The following is a 7,648-nucleotide window of genomic DNA, read 5'->3' on the forward strand; positions in this document are numbered from 1 at the left end:
ACGTCTAGGTGCGGCTGCCGGACACTGTAGACATAGCCATCAAGACAGCAAGCAGAGAGCATATGGCGGCTCCCGCGGAGTGGATTTTCAGCACAGAAACCGCAGCCCAGCCAACAATCCCAATCCACAAACTCTCCCTGTATAAAAAATATTCAGAAAAAAAAAGGCGGGGCGCACTGAGCTTTCTTTGCCTAGGGTACTTACAATCCACTGCTGATTACACATTCACCTTCTCTGCCCAGAGCGAAGCGAAAGAGGAAGCAGATGGGAGCAAAGCGCCCGCGGCTCTGGGCGGCAAAGCGTCCGGGAGCCAAGCGTCTCTTTTTCGATCTCTTTGTTCTTCCTGCTGCTTGGCAAAGTGGTCCGCTACAGATTAAAGGTGAAAGGAGCTCTTACACGCTGCACGAAAACTTGATTAAAGCCGCTGCTCTGAGCACCACGCTCAGCACTTCAGCAACCCCCGTGCGCAGTGGCCATCCATCTTCCATCTTCCAAAATTCGGTTCATTTAATTTCTTGCCAAGTGTGTCTTGTGTGTGTGTGTGTGTGTGTGTGTGTGTGTGTGTGTGTGTGTGTTTAATTCTGAAAGGTGTAAGACCCTACAAATATTATAGTATAAAATATTTTCACAGCTCAGATTGATGGACATCCTTTTAAAATAAACTCTGACTCATAAAAAATATCAGGGTTGTGAAAGATAAAGGCTGAAGAACTGTCCCAGACTGAAGTTCAACCAGTCATGATAACTAAATGGAACATGTGAACTTCGATTGGATCCTAGAATAGAAGAAATGAATAAATTATTTAAAATAAAAAGAAAGACTTTGTTTTTTGGTAACACCCATAAAAAGACAGAAGAAAAAAATTTCTGAAGTGAAATGAGCAATTACTTGATAAGCAAAAATAAGAATTTATGACAACATGTGTTGAATTTGAACACAGAATGATTGCAGTGTATTGAGACATCATTGGAGGAATCCTGCTAGTAGGAGAGAAAGTAGGGTCATTTTTTCGATACTACATGGGAAGGAACTACATGGTGGTATCTGCTGAAATATCAAATACAGAGCTACTTCTTCCCATGTGACAGGAAAGTTTGGATGAGATTATGGTGATTTGATGGGTTGTGTAACTTGCTGGAAAGAAGAGGGATAGATCCAAAATCTTGTGGTACCTACAGAACAACATCAAGAGCACTCTTGATCACACAGCATGCTTAAGATCACACAACAGTAATTATCAACCTGTTCTTTCAGCTTTTCAGATTGCTGGTTCCAGTTCAGTGGAAATCACACCTCTGTCTCTTTCCAGAGTCATCTGTATTAGGAGGCCCCTTCCTGATTCTGTGGAATGAGTCCTGTCATTCATGAGGAAAGATCCTCAGTTCTCACTGCTCATCAGATGTGAAGAGGGAATGAATTTCAGTAGGCCCACCCCATTAGGAAGGAAGCCTAGTTCAGTGAGTGTGTTGGGAGGCACACAGAGTTGCAGGAGATACTATTGGGAGCATTGCTTTCTCAAATTGAGGATCAGCAAGGTCATTGGAATGGCTATACTGAATGGCTCTAAAATGTAAATGTTTTGCTCAGAGACCTATGAAATTTATTCTCTCTTCATAGAGGGAATTTAAGAAATGTCACTGACAATTCTTCTTTAAACTTAAGCAGTTTAAAGCATAAACTGGATGTCATTTATATATATATCCAAAGTCTTATACAGTAGGGCAGAGATAGGTACACTTTTACCTTATATAACATCAAGCAAATTATCCACTGTTTCAGAGGAGAAATTTAAGATATTTTTACATGCATATTCAATATGGTACTTCTTCCCAGGACCACCAGACCTTCCATGGATTAATTTCTCAACTCTTTTTTTTTTCTGGTACCAGGGATTGAACCCAGAGATGCTTAATCACTGAGCGACATCCCCAGCCCTTTTTATTTGGAGACAGGTTCTGGCTAAATTGCTAGGGCCTCACTAAATTGCCGAGGCTACCCTTAAACTTGTGATTTTGCCTTAGCCTCCATTTTTGCTGGGATTCTAGGTATGTGTCTCCATGCCCTGTTCTCTAATTTCTCAACTTTTGAGAGAAATGTATGGTTTAAAATTATGAACAGTGGATGTTTCCAGAAGATGTGACAGCTCTCCTGGGCTGCTTCCTGCCTTCTTTTCTCCCTACTCAGCTTTCCACGCTGGGCATTTCGAGGTGCTGCCTCCACTGCCCTCTCCACTACAACCATGATCTCCTTAACAGACACCCAGAAAATTGAAATGGGATTAACAGTTTTTCCTGTTGTTTGGAATGATTCTCTTTTTTTTTGAGAAAGTACTACTGGCTATTGGAAATGTTTTGTTTGTGACTGGCTAGGCTTTTATAATCAGTTTCAAAAGAAACTTCAGATTCTTCTTCCAAAAACATAAAATGAATGCTACAGGATTTTTCCTAGGTGGTGTATTTGTAGTTCTTATTGGTTGGCCTTTGAGAGGCAGGATCTTTGAAATTTTTGGATTCTTTGAATTGCTCAGGGGCTTGTTTTCTGTGTTGTTGGCTTTATTAGAAGAATGCCAGTTCTTGGATCCCTCTTAAATTTACCTGGAATTAGATCATTTATAGATGAAGTTGGAAAAAGCAACAATATTGTTTCACAACAAGAGAATTTGAAGACTCATTTAAAATGTTGTATTGTTTATAAAATTCTTTGAAGAACATTCAGTACAAAATTAAATTACATCAAATAACTTGTAATGTTCTTTACAGAAGCTTAAAACATGTAGCCTACAAAGACCAACAGCAATTAGTACAGAAGCAATGAAAACAGGCTTCTATTTTTTTTAAGAGAGAATTTTTAATATTTTATTTTTTAGTTTTCGGTGGACACAACATGTTTGTTTGTATGTGGTGCTGAGGATCGAACCTGGGCCGCACGCATGCCAGGCGAGCGCGCTACCGCTTGAGCCACATCCCCAGCCCGAAAACAGGCTTCTAATCAAGTGATCTCAGAAGGCAGCAAGCAAACTAAGGGAGATGAAATCCATGTTATGAAGCATATTGAAACTCTAGAAGGCTATTTTTATTATTTTTCCACAATGTGCAGAACACAGCCATTCTTAGAGAACTGTGGTGTCAGTTACTTTTGTTTTTACTACTATTATTATTGTTTTGAGGGCTCAGGAGCACCCATGGGCATTTGCTTTTTAGAAATGTCCACTGTGATGGCAACTCTATTTCCAGTTGTGCTGTATCTCTGAAAGTAATGCATGAGTAGGGTTGGATTATGTCATTTTAATGTATTAAACCCAGTGAAAACCCAGTTCATGTATGAATCACTATTTTTTGTAAACATGGAGTTAAAATAAAACTTTTGAGGTTCTTCTGAAAAAATATGAATAATGGGATCTATTCTCCTCTACTGATAGTATGTCCAATATTAACTCATAGAATAAAAGGTTGATTTATCAACTCTTTCCTTTCTAGAAAAAAAGTCTCCAAGTGTATAAAAGTATATGGTCAGAAAACTTTCAAGTGAACATCCAATATAGAATGAAAAAAGTTTTAGTGTTTCTTTTTTGTTCAAGGATACTGATCATGGGAGGGCGAAGTGAAAATAAGCATTTTGGTATTCAAATATAACTATCTTTGGTGTTCATTTGTCATGTGCTGTAAATTCATCCTTGGCTATAACCGTAGTATTTTATCCCTCCATCTAATATGAAATGACTTTGGTTTAGTAATACATTTTGTAAAGACCAGGTATTATAAATGTCTGAATATACTCAGCTTCCTCCTCTCATATCTATCTCTATATATCTGCCATTTGGGATCCCCTCAAAATAATTTATTTATTCCTTCTATAATTTATCAATGTACAGCTAAACAGCATACTTTGTCCCATATCCATTATGTATGCATTAAACTTTTCTTTGTATCAAGCCCAAAGTTCTGATAGAAGATGAGGTGGGGAGGGGCTAAGATACTCCAAATGACCTTACCTCCTTGTTCTTATGCCCTTGTGTGACTTCCATGATGTATGGCATGAACCTAGTGACTCCCTTTCAGCAATGTGAACATGGAAGAAGTGATGGAAAGTCACTTCTGGGAATAGAAAGTAAAGCATCAGGCTTTCTACTGTGGAAAACACAAGGAGTTTTCCTAATAAAAATAAAAATAGAACCACCATATTATTCTGCAATCCATTTGCTGTGTATGTAGTGAAAGGAAATGAAATACATCTGTTGAAGAGACATCTGAACTCCCATGGTTACTGAAGCACAATTCATACTAGCCAAGGAATGGAAATAACCTAGCTGTCCATCAATGGATGAATGGATACAGAAAATGTTGGACATACACACAATGAATACTATTCAGCCATAAAAGGATGCCATTCTACCATTTGAAACAAAATGGATGGAAAGGGAAGACAATAAATAAGCCAGAATCTGAAGACAAGCACCACCTGATATCATTCAGAAAGGTGGTCTCAGAAGTTGATAGTAGCATGATAGTTATCAGAGGCCTTGAAGATTAGGAGGGTGTGATGGGGAAGGATTAATTACAGTTTTCTAGTTTGAGAGTAGCAAATAAAATATATACTGTAATTTTTTAAAGTTACAGGAAGGAATTTTAAATGTTTTCACCGTAAAGAAATGACAGATGTTTGAAGAGATATAATCACTATGATTTGACATTACATAATGTATACCTGATTTCAAATATTACATTGCATTTTAAATATGTACAATTATTATGTATTGGTTAAAAAAGAGAAATTATTATTAAAATATAGTTTCCTCCTCCTGCTCCTAGTGTATTTATTTATTTATTTAATTTTATTAAGTTTTTTTTTGTAGTTCTAGATGGACAGGTATCTTTATTTGTTTTATGTGGTGCTAAGGATCAAATACATGCTAGGCAAGCACTCTGCCACTGAACTACAGCCCAATCCCTGCTCCTGGAGTATTTAAATACAGTATGTTGTCAAAAACTTATGTAAACTTCAGTGGTTTTATAATGTATCAATGTAATTTCATTAGAGAAAAAAGAACCAATATTCAGTTGGACTAGTAAAAAACCCATATATCTTCAGTACGTAAAGTATCAAACCAAGCAAAGGTAAAAATAAATTGAAATATGAAGTTCTCCTTAGAGACATATAGGAATGGAAATAGTGTGAGATTCTTGAAACAAGAAATCTAATTCTCAATATATTTTTAGATTAATACAATGACCAAATCCTATATTTGATTGTTATAGTGAAGAAAAAGTAGTCTGAGTTTTACATAAAGATCCAACAACTTGGAAGTCAGACCAAGTACTTTTACTTTTCTCTTTTTTTGTTTCCTTTAATATTAACAAGTCCTCAGAGATTGAATTATTGTGTACCTATTGGCTAATTAGGCACTTTGTGCATTGAGCCTCCAAGGTTGCACAACTGAACTAATTAGCCCATGCTTCTAGCCCTTTACTTTGCCAGTTCCAGTGTAGTGGCTCCACAGCATTGTCTACTGTCTTCATTGGCATCTTCATAAATTTGAGCCATTTTTCAAGTCCTGAGTACAGAGCCTGAGGTTTCATCACACACTAGGAGGAGAGTAGCACTGGATCCATACTCCTTGGTAATGCCCCAGCAGAAATGCAGTACTGCCCAGTAAGTTCTGTGGGAGATGGTAAAAAGAGGAGGAACCATCAACATCATTGTTTCCTCATCACTGGTGCAACCATGTCAGTTGGGATAATACCAGTATGCAAAGTTTCAGCTTAGAGGACTAAGTTTATGTTTTGGTTTGGGATGGGGTCCAGGAATTTTCAAAGTTCTGTTTTCTCCTACACTTATTCTAGCTCCTGTAGGCCTCTCCCTCATGGTACTAGTCAATGAATGTTGCCTTCATGGGAAGGCTTAGCATGAAATTCTTTTAACTAGGTTAAGAATGCTGAGTTTCAAACCTGATGGAGACGTATCTTGAGGTGCTAAATTCTTTATTTGTAAATAATAGGATTTATGATAAAAAGAACTGATATTACCAGGACACTATGGAATACAAATAAACAAAGCAAAACCAAATAACAACAGCAACAAAAAAAGAGCAAAATCTAAAAATAAAAAACCTTGCCAAAATAGAAAATAGCAAAAGTGTTCTTATGTATAAGATGTTTCCTTATATTTGTGTGGGGTTGATACAGAAAACGCTGAATAAAATAAAACATTTCAGAAGTGTTTTTTAAATTTGTTATTGTTGAATTATTGACAGATGCACTGTACGCTAGTGTGTGATCAGTGATGCTTCATGATTATGTGCATATTCATCAAAATTTGAAGTCCACTAAAGCCAAGGTTAGGGTTATAAAATGATTTAAAAAAGATGATCTACATATTTGAATGAAACCCTCTTTCTGTGAAAGAATGAAATATTAACGTGAAAGAATTATGAAAATCCATGAATTTAACTGGTAAATAAAAGTGTGATTATGAACTTTCAACTTTATTTGAATTCCAATAATATGGTCTTAGCTCTCACATAGTTTTTATAAATATTCTGCATCCAGGAAATTCATATCATTGTCTTAGAAAAAGTAATCTATGTTTGACTGTTTTTCATTTACGTTTAATTAGAATGATTTTTCTTTTCTCAATGAAGGAAGGGTCTTTTTGTTTTCCTTTATTTATTTATTTATTTATTTATATTGGTTCTTTTTAGTTATCACAGTAGGATCCATTGTGTTATAGTTATTTAAAGATGGATGGAATATAACTCATTCTAATTAGGACCCCATTCTTGTGGGTATACATGATGGTGGGATTCACTTAGGTATTTTCATATGTAAACATAGGAAAATTATTTTACATTGATTGCACTGTCTTTCCTATTCCTATCCCTCCTCCTTTCCCTGCATTCCCCTTTGTATAATCTATTAAACTTCTCTTCTTCTCCCCGACTTTATTGTGGTTTAGCTTCCACATATCAGCAAAAATTTGTACCTTTGGTTTTTTGGGATTGGCTTATGTCACTTACATGATAGTTCCCAGATCTATCCATTTACTGGCAAATGTCATAAAGTCCTTCTCCTTATGGCTGAGTAATTTCTTTATCCATTCATCTGTTGAAGGGTACCTAGATTGGCTCCATATCTTAGCTATTGTGAACTGTGCTGCTGTAAACATCGTTTTTTTTTTTTTTTTAATGTGAAAAGAGTTGGTTGTATTTTATGTAAAAATGAAGTGTTTGTGGAGTGGCGTACTCCTGTAATCCCAGTGACTCGGAGTCTGAAGCAGGAGAATTGAGTTCAAACCCAGCCTCAGCATCTTAGTGAGGCCCTAAGCAACTCAGTGAGACCCTGTCTGTAATAAATATAAAAATTAAAAAAAACCCTCAAAACAGCTGGGGATGTGACTCAGTGGTTAAACTCCTGTGGGTTCAATCCTTGGTATTACACACACACACACACACACACACACACACACACACACACACGCACACATAGCAAAAACAAACAAACAAAAAACCAGGATATGGGATTTATGGTCAAATGTGTATGGTCAAATGTGAGGTCTGTATAAGAGGTATAAGTCTGTATATTGTATATTGCTTTGTCCAAAATGTAGACACAATACTAGATGACATACTTATTTCATTTTCTCTAACTTTTC

The 7,648-nt window shown here is 36.4% G+C and overlaps 1 pseudogene; it reads left to right on the plus strand.

The window, feature by feature from the left end:
• The first annotated feature begins 2,240 nt into the window (after positions 1-2,240).
• On the plus strand, positions 2,241-2,705 carry LOC114107686 (vesicle transport protein GOT1B pseudogene; annotated as a pseudogene).
• The last annotated feature ends 4,943 nt before the right edge of the window (positions 2,706-7,648 follow it).

This window comes from Marmota flaviventris, chromosome 1 (assembly GCF_047511675.1).
Source record: "Marmota flaviventris isolate mMarFla1 chromosome 1, mMarFla1.hap1, whole genome shotgun sequence".
NCBI lineage: Eukaryota > Metazoa > Chordata > Mammalia > Rodentia > Sciuridae > Marmota > Marmota flaviventris.